The 16,698-nt window shown below is 41.5% G+C and overlaps 1 protein-coding gene and 1 long non-coding RNA gene across 2 annotated transcripts in view; one reads left to right on the forward strand and one right to left on the reverse strand.

Moving 5' to 3' along the window:
* Positions 1–16,698, reverse strand: part of LOC145456538 (uncharacterized) — a 266,927-nt gene that overhangs the window by 82,065 nt on the left and 168,164 nt on the right. The gene's annotated exons all lie outside the window — the stretch shown is intronic.
* On the forward strand, positions 11,510–15,629 carry LOC145455866 (uncharacterized). Its single transcript, XR_013920443.1, has 4 exons — positions 11,510–12,721; positions 13,655–13,756; positions 14,214–14,297; positions 15,347–15,629. It is a non-coding gene; the product is annotated as an uncharacterized LOC145455866 (long non-coding RNA).

The raw sequence follows: 16,698 nt of genomic DNA on the forward strand, positions 1-16,698 counted from the left end.
AAATGTCCACCCAAAAACAAAAGAGATGACGAAGAATGGCCTTGCTTGATTTGCGTTGAGCCGTTCCGTAATAGTAGGCCAGGGGGAAAAATGGATTCAGTGTCTGATTTGCCATTTATGGGCACATCAAGAGTGTACGCTTGGAGATCGCCATTTCATTTGTCAAAATTGTGATTCTGAGGACAACGACCTTTCTGACTGACTTCAGCACAATATTTGCCTTGGCACGTCTGATTTTAGATATTCGTTCATTAGCTTGTTTTGTGTTTAATACATGTTTGAGTTGCAACATTTGTACAGGATCCAATTTATAGTGGGCTAGTAAGCATGTATAATTGTATACGAATGAAAAAGAAATCCTTAACAGAGTATCAGTGAGTAAATTGTAAGACCTAGTCGGGCAAAACGCCTTCGTGTGCGTTTTGCCCCACCCATGGGGCAAAACGGCATTTTGACGAACATGGATGAATCATGATTTTACTGCTGATAAACGATGCATAAGCTTTCCATACATTCATATTGGATAAGGTACGACATCTCGCATTGATACTATGAAATTTAGACCAACTCGAATAACACGGAGGATTTTAGGGCGTTTCTCCCTTACGATAGGCGTTTTGCCCCACTCTACCCTAGGTCGATTTTGATGGTGTTTCACACCATGAAAACTCTTGAAACTTGGTATGTCATGACGTGATGGTGGTATTTAACACTGCTCCAAGTTTCAAGGCTTCCACTTAAGTTTAGGGTAGTAATTCCGTTTCCGAAGTTGAGTGTGTGCTGATCCGTCATGTATCGCAAACAGATTTTACTCAAAAGCCGGTATTGGTATCCATTGATTTTGACGATGTGCAATACTGAGATCGGTTATGAAATTTGGCACGGTAAGTCTTAATGTTGGCATCGAACGCTGTACCAAGTTTTAAGTTTGTCACTGAACTGTGTTGGTGGTAATTTCGTTTCCAAATTCGAGTGAGAGCTGACTCGTCATTTATCGCTAACAGATTATACGCAAAGCCGGTATTGGAATCTATTGATTTTAACGATGCTCCTTACCTAGATCCGTCATAAGCTTTTGCACGGTATGTCTTGGTTTTAGTATCGAACGCTGTGCCAAGTCCCAAGGTTGACACTCAGTGATTACGGCAGTAATTTCGTTATCAAGGTCGAGTATGGTAGAGATGTGCTCCGATCTGGCACTTTAGCATACAACGCATTGCGGATTTCACGCAAAAGCCGGTGTATCTGCGGTAACGTTAACTGACATGATGGTATCATTCTCAGTTTGCATTCAAATATTTACTTTGATATTATATTCTTCAATGTCAATTTCACCGTGTTGTGGCCTTCAAGCTGTCAAGCGCGATAGCTATTTCGTTTTCGATGGCGGCTAACAGCTGATCACTTGATCAGCCTATTCCTCAGTAAATTTTGCGCAAAATTCGGTGTTGGTCTGTTCGCATTAATTTTGACAGTGTACCATACCGAAAAGGGCCATGAGACCACTTCTCGATGATGTCATGTAACAGTGTACTAAGTTTAAAGCTTTCATTCACGTATTTATTCGGTAATATATTTTCCAAAGGCGATTTCGCAGCAGACCTATAGACAGTAATAAAGCCGTATGTGTCGTGTTACAGTCTCCAGTTTCAGGGCCAAAATCTCCTATGCTGTGACGAGACCGAATTTCCGAGGCTGCTATTCTTAGTTCTTCAGAATGATGTTTTGGATTCAATATAACAGGCCCAATCTATGAGATAACAATTGCGTATCTGTCCGAACTCGTTGACCTTTCCAGTTCGGCTTACGTTATCTCTCGAGTTATAGTCATTTCCAGGTCTAGTGCGAACATGAACCGTGTTGAATCTTTGTTCCGTGCGCCGTTTACGCAGTTACCACACTTCAAGTCACAGATCACCGGCGGACCTCTCGTGGCACATACGTTAAAATCACTGTTGCCGGCAAATTCATGTTACCGTACCATCATTAAGTTACTTGTTTACGTTGGAAAACGCCATTGTGACGTCATCTTGATAAAAAGTCGCTTGCAGCCCTTGCCCCACCACCCGATATTGTCACGAGCCGCCACTGATGACTGGCACACACCGGGTAGTTCATTTAATGTTGACCAATTGCAGAGTTTAACGCTGAGATCTGGTTATAGGAAGCAGAGTCAACTGCTTCCTTACACCGACAAACAAGTGCAGATTGATCGATAGATAGATGGGCTTGTTTACTGACCTAATCGATTTAGGCACATGTTGGTTCACTCGTTCGCGTTAAAGGTTAGGAGGAACGGAATGGCCGCTTTGGCGTCATCAAGAGCCATTCGCGAATGTGGCATAGTCAGGCCGTGTTATTTTTGGCATATGCCAAAACTGCCAAAAATAACTTATTTTTGGCATTTTTCGATTTTTATTTTTGGCAGTTTTGGCATCATCCTCTAAATAGATAGTTTCAGCCTCGAATTAGTCACAAAAACGCTTTATTTGGGCTAGTTTGTCAAAAGACACCACAAAATGTGCAGCATCCACGTATAATCAGTGCCAACAAACAGAGAAGAAAAAACCTAACGATTTCATTGGTTAATTATATCAAACGATACCACAAAATGTGCAGTATCCATCGGAATCGGTGCCAATAAGCAAAAAAAAAAGCCTAACAAACACGCTCAACAGCTGATTGTCACAGTTGTTGAATAGACTTAAGTCGTTTGCACTGTAGCAGTGCTTCCAAACTCAGGTCAGCCAAGTTTCTCCTAAATTCATTTCTTGCCCAGCGAATCTGGGAAATATCGGCTTCAACAGTAGCCGCTGAGGGAAAGAATGTTGCCAGTCATCCACAAAAGGTTTTCAGAGCTTCAAAATCTTTGGAGGGCCGAACCGGCTTCCATGCATCATGAAAAGAGATCACTTCGCCAGTGCCATCGACCTCATCGCGGAAATAATTTTCTTCCTGATCCTTTTCCAGGAGTTTCCTGTGTTGTCTCTCAACACATTCTATGTAGTAGCCCGACTATCATTTCTCCTTTAGTCTACCGATATATTTTCGGAGGACATTTTTTCACTTCAGGTGGCTTTAATATTACCAACTCGGATGGAAGAGTCCTGGGAAAGTTAGCTTGTTTAAGAACATTGACGCAACAAGACTGTCTGGCAAAACGAGACTATGCAGCTCAGAAATAGCCAGACAGTTTGTTGCGTCACAATGTTCAACTCGATCACAATGCAAAAATCGTGGTTGATTTCGGGAGTTCCAGTTCCATGAGCAGAATATAATTTATATTTTAATAATCAGTACTGCGGCCGCTTCTCATTGATACCCGTTTTATCAGATTTAGCGCTCGACAAGCCGGTCAAAAATGGTCGTAAAATTGCCTTTAGACAAATGGAAAGTATGACGTAAACCAAATGCAGTCAGCCGTTCAATCTCGCTATGCCCACACCATTTAGGACACCATGCTTTCACCCCTAATGGGTGGGCTGGACCCAGATTAAGAAACCTGCCTTTCACAAACGCTCTTCTCGCTTGTAACGCGGTCCTGTTAACACAACACCATGAACGAAATACACTATTTGGCAGGCCGTGTTATTTTTGGCATATGCCAAAAATTGCTTATTTTTGGCACTTTCAGATTTTTATTTTTGGCAGTTTTGGCATCTGGCTCCTGAAATGCCAAAAATAACACGGCCTGGGCATAGTCGTCTCACGATTCCTAATGACTACAATATTAATTGGAACGGTTGTGGTTAGTTTAATGTCAAGCGTTCGTACTTGGATCCAACATTTAGCTATGAATGATTCCTACCCTATCTATATCATGTATGTCATAAAGCAGAGCTACTTTGAATTTCGAATTTCGGAATGGATAAACGTCGTGAGATATGCATATTACATCTCCATATGGCTCCACTACCACTTACATCTCTGTAATTGATATCATGATGTCAGTCCGTTGTTTTGGAGCCAAAACAGATATCGTAATGTAGCTATATCCGATGATATCGTTCATACACATTTCATCTAACAATAAATGCAATGAGGACAGGAACGGTCACGTTTGGCGACATCAAGAGGCATTGCCGAGTATGGCATAGTCACGATTCCAAATGACTCCTATATTAATAGCAACGGTTAGGGTAGCCCATGGCCTACTAAAAACACGGCCTTACAGTCTGCCTATTGACCTGAAAATTAAGAGGCCAGTTCTGAAAAAGTGTAAATCTCACGGTTATACCTACGCAGATGGTAAGTAGCGAGCAACTAAAAACCACAGTGGATTCTAACTAGGATTTATTGTGTTATGATGAAGGAATATCGTTTTAGCACGGAAAAAATCATTTTAGTACCAAAAGAGCTGCTAGTCAGGTGGACAATTCACGGATATTACTGCAAAATCACGTGCGGATGAATACAGTTGTAGTTGTTGTTGTCGAAACAAGACATTTGTAGTTGTTCGGGTTGAGCCGTTTGGTGCTGTTCTGTTCGTAGCATCGCACTTGTTTCTTTCGCTATGTAGAGTATATTCACGAGCTAAGGGTCAGTATTATCATTTGATAGGTTAGTTAGCAATCAGGTTACCGTTCCTCGACAGTGCCAGCGGTTCAAGCTGACGCGAAAAACCTCGTGTTCGAACGGCTCCATTGTAGTATCATAATCTGCTTGCTCGCTAACATAGTCTTGGTAGTCTATTTTCACGAATTGTATAACTGGTAGCGTTGGTTCTAACACATTTATACTGACGAAGGCATGTTCATTGCAACTGCTTCTAGAGAATTTCATCAATTGTGACAAGGCTTGGATAGGGTGCTGTGCCAGAATACTATTTTACTCAACAGTGATGTATAATTTGTTAATATTCATTATCTAGTGTAGTTAATAGGCGATGGTTCTTAAGTGTTGCGTGGTTGGGTGTACTTCTGGATATACTACTGCCAAATCTGCCAAAGTCTCAAGCAGGGGATCAGCATATCATATACTTTGAGCTATGTTTGGACAACTTTCCGAAAATCAAGAATGCCATAAAATTGACAGGGTGCAGATGCAACATAATTGGATACCTGTGCCTTTACCAACATGGTTCCGCACAAGCAGAAATACTCTGCTCAAAAGGAAATGCGAGCTACTAAACTTCCCAAGCTATTTGGGTAGTCTAACTAATCCGGATCCCGAAGTAGATATTTTAGAGGAGCTGCGTAATCTAAGATACCACAAGGCTGGCAATACTCTTTCAATATGATCCGGTACTGCTTGCTTTTACGTTCTATTTCTTGCCAAGCGTACAATACACTTTTGGAAACTTTCCCTATGCTATCTTTGAGCTGTTTGCGAACAAGACTAAAGGGACTATTGATTTTTCAAAGGCCATGGAAATTTCTGAGGATGTTATCATGATGGTGTATGAAATGTATCTGCAAAAAAGTGTGCAATATCATGGTGGCAAATATTATGGTGCTGATGAAGATGGAAATCTTTACAAAGGCGTCATAGTGATTATGATCAAGGGACTTAAAAATCGCTTCCTTTAGTCCTACAAATTTTACCAGAAACACAAATATAAGGTGCTTGGTTAGCGCAAAAGCTGTCTGATTGCACCACGAAAATCTCGGATCTAGAATATAATATGAGAGGTATTGTTTCTGACAACCACAGTACCAACGTTCGTGCTTTCAATATACTGCCATCGCAGTTTGGTTCAAACTGTGAGTTGTTCATCAATCATCCAAGTTGCAACTTGCAAGACACAAATCTATCTATTTTATGACAACGTTCATTTGGTGAAGAACATTATCAACAATCTACTGAACGCTAGGAGATTTTCCTTTCCATTATTCTATATTAAAGGTGGCGATATATCCATAAATAGACCTGCTGGTTCTTTTGCATGGCTGTTGGAGTGTAGCCTAATTTGCGTATGGCTCCAAAGCTAACAAAAAAAGCATTACATCCTGGCCACAAGCAGAAAGTCAACCTGGCACTGGCTATCTTTGATGAAAAAACCATAGCAGCTTGCTCCAAATACCTTCCAGATAAGGCGGATACCTCAAAGTCATACATATGTGGTGGACTGTTGTAAACAGCAAGCAGAGGTACTCGCCCAATAGTCTTGGTTATGTTGTCATTCTACGGACTGCACCGAGTGTAGCTTATCCCTCACGACTGATGAAACCGAAGAGGAATATGATGAATTTTTCAGTTTTGGGGATAGGGACCGGTTGACTGTACCTGCCGTTCAAGTGGCCCATTTTGTATTTGATTCCTTCGCAGTTCTAGATTCGGCTAATCAGTTCATATCTAACCGTTGCTCTGTTCCTCTGTGCCGTGCAAGCGCAGCAGTACGTGTGTTGAAAGTTGTGTTGAGTAAATCCCGAATTGGTTGCAATGCACGTAGTGAAAATTGTACAAATGTCGCGTTCAAGAAAATTGTGAACATTTTTTACAATAATGAAAATTTGCGAATTTCTTATTCAGGGAAGACTCAGTTCGCCAATTTGAAGAGAGGAAAAGGCAAAAGAAGTGATTGTCCTGTAAGGCTGTGATATTTGTTTTCTAGGGCTCTACTTCAAGAGTTTCTCCACCCATTTTTCTTTGATTATGCAAATTTCGATCCTAATTTGTTAGTTATATATTGCTGCAATAGACTGTTTTTACATACATTCTGCACCGGTGTGTTAGTAGAGTAACAGAGACAGGTAGCATTATGACAATATCGCATTTTCTGGCCAATTGAGTGCACAGCTGGTAAGGGTTGGAAAGTAGACTTTGGGCCTCTTAATTTTCAGGTCAATAGGCAGACTCTGTAAGGCCGTGTTTTTAGTAGGCCATGGGTAGCCTCATGGAAATAAATAGTATTTTGAGCCGATAGTTATATATGATTGGCTCCCTATTACCTACTATATCCCCTATTGATATCATGTCATAAAGTTGAGATATACACTTTGAATTTCGAACTTCGGAATGGCTAACCGTGGCATAGTCATATAATGTATGCAAATTGCTCCATTGTCAGCTACAAATGTACAATTGTTATCATATTGTTACGTCGTTTTTAGAGCCAAAACATATACCATAATGTAGCCATTTCCGATTACATCGTCCGTACAAATTTCATATCCCAATAAAGGTTATGAGGGACGGAACGATCGCAATCGGCGACATCAAGAGACATTGCCGGATATGGCATAGTCATCTCACGATTCCAAATGACTCCTATATTAATTGCAACGGTTATGGTTAATTTAATGTCAAGCATTCGTACTTGGAGCCAACATGTAGCTATGAATGGTTCCATAGTATTTGATTCCTACCCTATCTATATCATGTCATAAAGCAGAGCTGCTTTGAATTTCGAACTTCGGAATGGATAAACGACGTGACATATACATATTACAACTCCGAATGACTCCACTACCAGCCACATATCTGTAATTGTTGTCCTGATATTAGCCCCTTTTTTTAGACAAATCGATATCGTAATGTAGCCATTTCCGATAACGTCGTTCATACACATTACGTTAAACAATAAATTTCATTAGGATCGGAACGACCACATTTCTCGACATGAAGAAACATTGTCGAATATGGAATAATCATCACTGTTATTCATCATCACATTCACAGTCGAATATGCGACCCAAGCACGACCGTATACCCAGGTTTTTGTTGGATATGTACGAAACCGATAAATCGATACATTTTCTTTTCCTTCAACATCAATAAGACAAGGGCCATTCCAATGCATCGCTCGAATGTGAGGTTCGTCGGGTGTAAAATCCATGTCAAATAGCACCAAAGTGTGCCTTCCGTGTTTCATTATTTCTAACGTCGCATCTTGTCTGTGTCGTAACACTATGGTGCATTGTAAAACGGATTGACATGTTTTTCGATATGACCAACTGAATCGACGTCAATAACCTTGTGGCGATGCCGTTTCAAAATGCTACCGATATGACGAGCGCAACCTCGATCTCTTGTGGCGATGACCGTTTCGAAATGTCGCCGGACGAACTGGACAAACACTTACGATGGTGTGTTTTATGATTGCGTGTGTTATCGCCAGAGGTGGTGTTCTATTGTGGTGTACGATTGCAGTCTTCAGTCCACAGAAACACACCTTATTGGATCACGGTATCAGTGCGACATTTGCAGAATCACTGTTCACGATATTTATCTGGAGTCGTTATGTAGGAGTAGCGACATCCATTCATCGTGATTTAGTGAAAAGTTTACCCAATCATTTCGAGCACCCGTGAATCGACGTTGTGTAGTCTCAGCTACTTTCAAACTCTTAACGGCTTTCCCGTGAGCTTCTTTTGGGCTCATTGTTATTTTCTATCAATAATCTATGGAATGAGACGCAATCGCGGGGTATTTTTAGGATTTTCCAAATTTAGAAACGGATCGGACATTCAGCCGACAATATGATCATGCAGAATGGCTAAAAAAACAAAATGCCATGTTCAATCAATATTGCCTTGCGAGCTAAGTTTTTGGAGTAATGTAAGCAAGCTTGCCGCGCTTCACTTCCACCTTAAAGCTGCCTATAATTTTTGAGGAGCAAGGAGTCATAAAAGGTGGAGCTGGTAACAAAAAAATACGGCACAACAACTTTTGATCTTTCGCTTTACCCGATATTATTTCTTCAATTTCTGCACAAGATCCATCCTCTAGTATGTATGCATTATTAGGTTTTGCCTTAGATATCAAACATTGGTTTGATAATTCCTCACTAACATCATGAGATGTCGTTTCACTGTAGCGTTTGATGATTTGAGTCAATGGACTTTTACCTGATCTTACCAGTTTTTTTTGTGATTGCATATAGTTTTCAAATTTGACAGCTGAACAATACTCACGGGCTTTGAAGGTGACAGCGTCGTTGGACAAATGATATGGATTGCTGACAGGATTTCTCTGACACAAGAATACCGATCGCAATATTGAGAGTTGAAAATGTTTATACAGGTCGCTCCGCAAAATTCGTTTCAGAGCAAGCTTGCCAGTATACAAAAGAAATTGCTCGGTAGCCTTCCAGCGGTCAAGTTCGTCAAGTCCTCTTGGCTTGGGAGCGAATATATTCGGTATGCAAGTCTTCATCTTTCTCAGCCTTTCACTTACACCCTCAAAATCAGAGTAGCAGACATACGCAAATTTTTCGGGCTTTTTGAGTCTGTCCATATCTTCAACATCCTCTTTGGAGGATTTTTCGTCGAAGCAATGATCGAATCGGAACCTCTTCTCGAAATACATCGTCTTGCATTCACTCACCAGCAGGATAGCCTTGCTCTGAATGGCGTTGCAGTCGCTTTCTTTTCTGTTGAAAGGTCGCTTACAAACGCAAACAGTGGTTGAACGACGTGTTCAAATCACACTGTACCGTGGCAAAAGCAACGGAATTGATAGGCTTCTTCGTTGCTTATTCTTTGTTGCGGCGTAGGCGTTTTGTCGCGGCGTAGGCGGCTACGCTTTAGTTGAGCAGCAAAGAATCTCTGGCCGGCGTTGGAGCTGTAGCTCCGGAATCACTAACCTTTCCGGAGATTCCAACGTTGTAGCGACTACTGGAGCGGAGGTCGTCGAGAAATCTTCTTGCGGATTTCGCTGGTCCGGCGTGTGGAGCGTCTTCGGTGTAGAAACGTAGAGATTGTCGAAACTTGATATTAGCCATAAAGACCGAGAAGCTTGTTATTCTACCAACATATATGATGCACAGCAAAAGCGAATTGATAAGAATCGACGGACTCGGGATTTCTTGATTTATGTAAAGTTGCATGCAAGGCAATGCGTCAGCAATCAAAAGTTGTCTTCCAATGACAGACTTATATGCTATACGAAACACCACTTTACGTACCTTCATTGTCGACTTGTATAGTGGTTGGGCGAGGCGGCGTTTCACCCGTAGCAAGTTCTGGCATCAAAATAGGAGTTCATAAATCCGTGTGCAATTCCTAATGAAACTGATACGGCGTATCTTTTGTGAAACATCACTTTACGTACCTTCATTGTCGACTTGTATAGTGGTTGGGTGAGGCGGCGTGTCATCCGTAGCAAGTTTCCGGGGACCCTGTGGGTGAGGTGGCGTGTCATCCGTAGCAAGTTTCCGGGAACCATGACGACTTTCGGACTTGACAAAAAAAAACTTGTCGAAACAATATAGCCCCGGCGAAACCGCCACCTCACTGTCACCGAATTTCCAGAGAACTTTTTGCTGTACCAGTGCAAAGTCTACATTCATCATCGATGTTCTCTTGTAACATCCGACGAACTAAGTCCAACGCCTTGACCAGCTGCAACAAAAGCGCATAGTCAGTTGCACGTTGCGATGGTCTTCGATCAGACATGGAGTTTTAAGACCAATGACGCTCATCGGCCAGCACCTGCTCGTGCGCACGACACGGTCCAATGCCGCTGCTTCCTCCGCGAGCTCTCTTTTGATCTTGCAGTTGGAACATATCCACTCGTGTTGAAAATGATTATCATCATCCATTTTCGTACTGTCAACACAAGGGCGCCGCGTTTCGTCAATACAATTTTTCAACGAGTTGTCATAAAAGCTGTTTTCAACTCGGGGCGAGGGCCGGGTACAAGCCCGCTCACATTGTCCCTCTTCATATTAGTCATTTTTCGGGAATCCTATGTTGACTTCTTTCGGACACATTTTCTCGAAAAAATGGGCCCGTCGAGTCGCCGAAGCGATCTTACCAACCCTAATGTTTTCGGGGTTTTGAAATTGTACGGCCTGTTTTTCTGAGATTTTACAAAAGAGGACACGGCGAACCGCCGAAGCCACCAGTCGAGACTCCCGATGAACCCGAATCACTCTCGCCGAGTCGAACGTAATTTCGAACAAAGTTTGGTGTGGTGGAAGTGATTACAGGAACGGAGTTAACCAGCGAAAATGAGTACAATCGAAAATGAGTACAATCTTTCCAAAGTCGAATATTGTTGGCGCGCTCAGCATATTTTTGTTTTGTTTGCTTGTTCTGAAACGTGGAAAAATTCGCGATACGGTCCCATGGCAATCTTTCTAATAGCTCACGGCCTTACGAAATTATCACCACAAAATTATTACCACAGAACACCCGACAACTATGGACCCTGACGATCAACTTAATTTCTGGGGAAAGAAATTTTCAGACCTCTCTTACCAATTCCGGTAATTTACAACAACCCTTCACACATCCGATTAACAAACGCTATTACGCGATTCACGAGATTCATTAATTTGTTTCTCAGCTTAGTAAGCACCAAGTAGTGTTTATGAAAATCAGCGTACCTGTACAGTTAGTTTCTAAAGTTTTATTGCGATAAGTTTGTCAATTTTACATTAATTACTTTGTTGAAGCGTGTTGTTATTCCGTGAACCTAGGTAATGATTGTAGCTACATCGTAGTCGCTCACACGCACTCAAACTAAAATAAAAACTTCAACACTAGGAGCATTAAAAAACTTCAACACTGGGAGCATTAGTTTCCCTTCGCGGGTCGCATTTGTGCCGCGCGCAGCTTAGACTACACTGTAAAAAATAAAGGTGGATTTTAGGGTGGAATTAGGGTGGAAATATTGTTTCCACTCATGATCAAAGGAGGGTGACTATAATACACCTCCTTAAAGGTGATATCCTTCTTTCCACCCCTATTTGACCGTGGATGATGAATCCGCCTATACGCGTGAGGTGCGCATACGGGGTTGTTGTCGCGAAATTTAATGCGTGTGCCCAAGGTGGCTGGTTAAACACACATATGAAGGCCGGAAGGACATTGGTATGTAATATGTGAGCCTCATATCGGTAGACAGAGACAGCGAGATAATAGTTATAAGCCAACCGCGCAACCGTGCACATAATCATTGAATGAAAATCTCTATCTTCATTGCGGGGAGCAGATATTTGTTCAATGTACAGTTTGAAAGTGTTGGAATCAACAATTATTCAATCGTCCGTTGGTCGTCCGCTGTACTAGTAGTTCGTCCGTTACTATATAGGTTACTACGTATGTTAGTTATATGCCGTTACCGTATATAGTTAGAAGTTTGTTGTTGCCATTGTTACGGTGCGAGTGACTAGGTCTGTGATTTTTACTGTGACGTCAGAATGATACAGACGGTGAATGAAATCGTCAGACTGATGCCTGCTTCTGATTGGTTGTTGTATCACTAAAAAGTTCGGGTGGTAAAAAGATGGCGCCGACAACACAGTTGTCTTCGCCAAATTTTGTAGTAAGAGAAGCGAGTTTTTGTGAGTCCATGGAGTATACGAGAGGGAGATAGTTGGCTTTGGATTATGGATTGGCGTTGTCATGCTTGTATTAGAAATGCGTTATCGTGTTGGATATACTTGCCCAGCCTATCAAGTCTTCGGCTGTGAAATTGGATCGTGCAATCACATTGCCACGGCATGCAACAGCTACAGATGCCATTTAGATTCTCATCACATGACGGTGCAGGCCAGATACCAGTTATTCATGAACATTTGCTAATCAATCTGTCTGTTAAGGTAGCCATGAAATTGTTAGTTAAGCTATCAAATTATTGTCCGCTGATTACTGTCGACGACGCTTCTGAGATAAGAAGAGAGGTTTCGGAAATACACAAAGGTGAACTCCATGATCGTGACTTCAAAATCCAGTGTTATGACAGAAGATTAGGCCAGTATCTAGATCTGGAGTATGCGGATGTCGGAGATGATGACGTCTTCAAAGAGGACATTGCAATATGTCAAGTAATTGTAAGTAAGCACACACTGAATTCACATCATTTACTTGCTGCTAGCTGAACATTCTTTAGTAGTCCAATTCTAGTGCGATAGTCGTTACATATCTATTTTCGAATTTATCCAGCGTATAATTCACTGGTAGCAGTGGCCCGTCGGTATACATGTTTTGTAGGACCGAATTCTGCAGTACGCTTCTTGTTTTGTAATGCCACCCCTGGTCTGCTCATATACTAGGCTTACCATACGTCCTCTTTTGAGAGGATTTGTCCTCTTTTTTGACTTTTTTGAAAGTGTCCTCGGAGGACGCCCTTTTGTCCTCTTTTTTGAAAATTTAGGTCAGATTTAGAGCAAATTGCGAGTGATATGCCGCAAATTAGCACAGAAGTGAAGCTCGGGGGGGGGGGTATTTCAGAGTGAAAAACGGTGATTTGAGCTCTGAGCAAAAAGTGACCTTTTTTTTTTTTTTTTTAGTCATCCACCTGGAAATGTGGAGAGAAAAACGGTATTTTGAGAATTCTACAGAATTCTACTCCGGTTTTGCAAGTTTTAAATTTCTGAAAAAGTGTCCTCTTTTTAGATTTCCAAAATATGGTAAGCCTACCATATACCTGCTTTTGATTGCGTTTGCGTAATATTGATAGTACATTGACTCTTGCTGGTGCGAGACAACATTGTTGTGTTTAAGAACTACGATTGGTTGTGTGTCGCACGTCCAACAGCTTTCAAAAATGCTTCATGAAGACTAAGTTTCGGTGTCACTGTACTGAATGTCCTATCAAGTTAATTTGAATCATTCCACGCCCGCAAAAGTAAAGTATATGCATATTGCATATTGTATATCCACACAAGTGCATGCCATCTCACAGTTTGAAAAGCAATGCTGCAAAGCCAATTTTGGCTCCGTCAGTATTCCTTGCTCCTATAAGTACACATCTCTTTACCCAGGTAAATATTGCATTGCCGAGAAAATGAGTGATCCATTGGATGTGCTGTCGGAAATCGCCCTCAATTCGACGCCAGGTACTCATGACGGAAACGACAGTTCTGGTGAGTTATACTAAATTTTGAACTGAGCTGTTGGTTTTAACAGAACTTACGATCTCGTCAATTATGCAATCAAGTAATTAATTGTGATCCATTATTTGCCATATGTGCTCATTAGTCATGTTCAATTGTACAGCAATCAACATCAGGACTTGCCATGAGTTTTTGTGCCGTTTTTGATCTATGCCAGGGGGATCAACCTGTAGCCTTAGAAGCCGATATGAATAAATAGGTGAGCTCCGAGTATAAAATAAATGGACATAATCGACAATTTAATGCGGATATTTGGCTTCAAGTTGGTGCATTACGACTGTGCGCTGGAATGCGGCCGCATGCTGTTTTAATATTAGGAAATCAGGCCGTGAATAGCAAAAAGGTTGGTCAACCCTGATCTACACCAATGCCTCCATAGCAAGCAGCACACTTATGCTCTGTAAGTTAGTTGCATTTTGTATTACAGAATCTGACGATCTGGACTGGATGGTTACATTGGTTAGTCTACCTGCCATTTTCCTCAAAAATAAACTTCTTCCTGTCTGATCAGGTAAGAATATTTATCGATATTATCAAGCAGTTGTTTGATTTGAAGTATACATAATTCGGGACTGTCAGAACGATTCGACAGTCCTAGTCGAACTTTGCATTTTATAGCAACTATGTAATTGTAGTTTGAACACATTTTTTCAACGGTATACATCCCATTGCTATTAAATCGTTTTTAGTCTGGCAGCCTTTCATAACTAATCATTTGGCTGGGAATTCGACAGCAGAGCAGTCATATTTTTTATAGCTGCAACCGATGAAATAAGATCAGATAAGGGCATTTGAATATTTACTCATTCTCAAACGCCCTGCTGTTGACAAGCCCGTGCACCCTTTTCATCGCAGTCGCAGTGAAGCAGTGGTGTACAAATGGCGTTTCGCAAAGCAATTTCTGGGTGTCCACACACTCAATTGGCAGCATGAATGATAACCTAATTTTTAGGCCCAGATTCAGATCATCACGCCGTATATTTAGGCGATTACAAGTATATATAAGTGGTGATCTGCAAGCCATGTTAGTGTTATATACTTCAAGTGGACATCTTTAGTAGTACAGCTTTTTCAAAAAGTAGAACTAAACGCATAATTTTAGCTGTATTTCGAAGGTGGCCACTTTTCAACTCGATAGATGCATATTTGCAACTTACTCAATATGAGTAATAACATGACAGTTGCAGTAAAACAGAGTTACAAATTTAAAAACTTTTGAGGGTGTCCAGCCCGCAGGACTGGACAGTCAAAAAGAGGTCGGCATGGTGACGATAAAAAGTTGGTGTCAGCGTGAGCTGCTGACTAACACCTGGTTGTCAAGTCCATCTAATGTTCATATGCCCGAGCCAGAGGCGTCAAACGCAGTTAACAAGGCTATACTGAAGTAGAAGTAGGAAGACATAATTTTACTCGGTACGAGTTATGTTGTGAACCAGCTACAAGTAAAAGTAGTTTGACAGTCTTTTGATACTACTCAAGTGAGCATGTATTTTTGAATAGTTATAATACACTGCCAATATGTATGTTTGACCTGTTTCACAATACCAAACCTTTCTTCAGATGCCCAGATCAGCCTACCTTACAATTCGTTCTGCTGCGGAAAAGAAGGAGTGGGCCATCTACTTTGATGGGGAGACAGTCCGAGATATCAACAGCTTCCATGAGGGATTTGCAGTGATGCTTTCAGTCTACTGGATATTCGACATACAGTTTTCGACAAACATCAGAAATTCCCTCACTTTCATGTCAGTTCTAGCACACTGTTGAAAGAGATGAGTTCTGCTGTTCGCACCAAACTTGGTAAAATCTGGGCCTAATTTGAAAATAAAGTTTTGGAATAAAGGCGATGTTGTGATTTATGTCAACGTGGATTATGAAGAATTAATTTAGATGTTGTGCGCATCGAAGTCGTTTGACGAAGATATCCGGATAGGACGAGGTGGTATCTGGATAGGCTGATGAGGTGGTTTACCGATAGCATAGGGGAGGAAAATTTTCCACCTAAATTAGGTGGGGGAGCCCACCACCCTTTACGGGTGGAGAAAATACCACCTCCTTTGGGTGATTTTTGAAACACCTCTGTAAGGTGGCCACAGTTTTTACAGTGTAAGACTTATCGGGTGACGACTATATCGGCGCAGGAACATATTGACATCGAAGGTTCCGGCCAACGTGCCACCAGTGATCTTTTAGCCAGTTCACTTCACGTGAAGCTGCGTGTTGGCCAAACTGTCCTATGTCTTGGTGTGTTCTGGCGCGAAAAAAAATGTCAGCACTGAAATGCAGCCGGTCCTTACGCACCAGACGAATCAAGACTAATATTTGAAATTGAATAATGTGGGACTAAAATATTCAGAAATGAACTTCCGATAGCACCCTGTTCAATGGCATTACTGCAGCCAATTGGTATGTAATTTATGTCCCCGCGAATCCATAGAACATGGCAAACCGTGGCGGTAGCGACGCTATGTTGGGAAGCCCTGTAATTCACCAACTCGAATATTATTCTTTTCTATTCGATTATATCGAGGGAAGAAGCGATTCGGAATCGGGACAAAATACCTTTGCTCAATTCTTACTACCACCAGACGTACAACTAAATGCGAAAACGAAGTACGAATACAATGCACCGCGCGAAAACTCCTGGAAACAGCGACATCCGGCGGCCATTCAGACGGATATACCGAGTCATTTATTTATGCATGCGTGATTCAGCGAGTCAGCTCGAAGTTGTCGGTCGCATGTTGTCACCGGAGACTGTATGAACTCGGAGTCAAATTATAGATTACTAACCTAGTAAGCTATAGTCGAAAATATGGTTGGCGGTACTAAACTTGAGTATTGCTTTCACAACTAAATACATTGCAGTAAAGAATTTATTAACTCGAAGACTTTTCGTGTGCCCCTTATCG

This window comes from Botryllus schlosseri, chromosome 14 (assembly GCF_051294905.1).
Source record: "Botryllus schlosseri isolate E-star chromosome 14, Bs_hap1, whole genome shotgun sequence".
Classification (NCBI taxonomy): domain Eukaryota; kingdom Metazoa; phylum Chordata; class Ascidiacea; order Stolidobranchia; family Styelidae; genus Botryllus; species Botryllus schlosseri.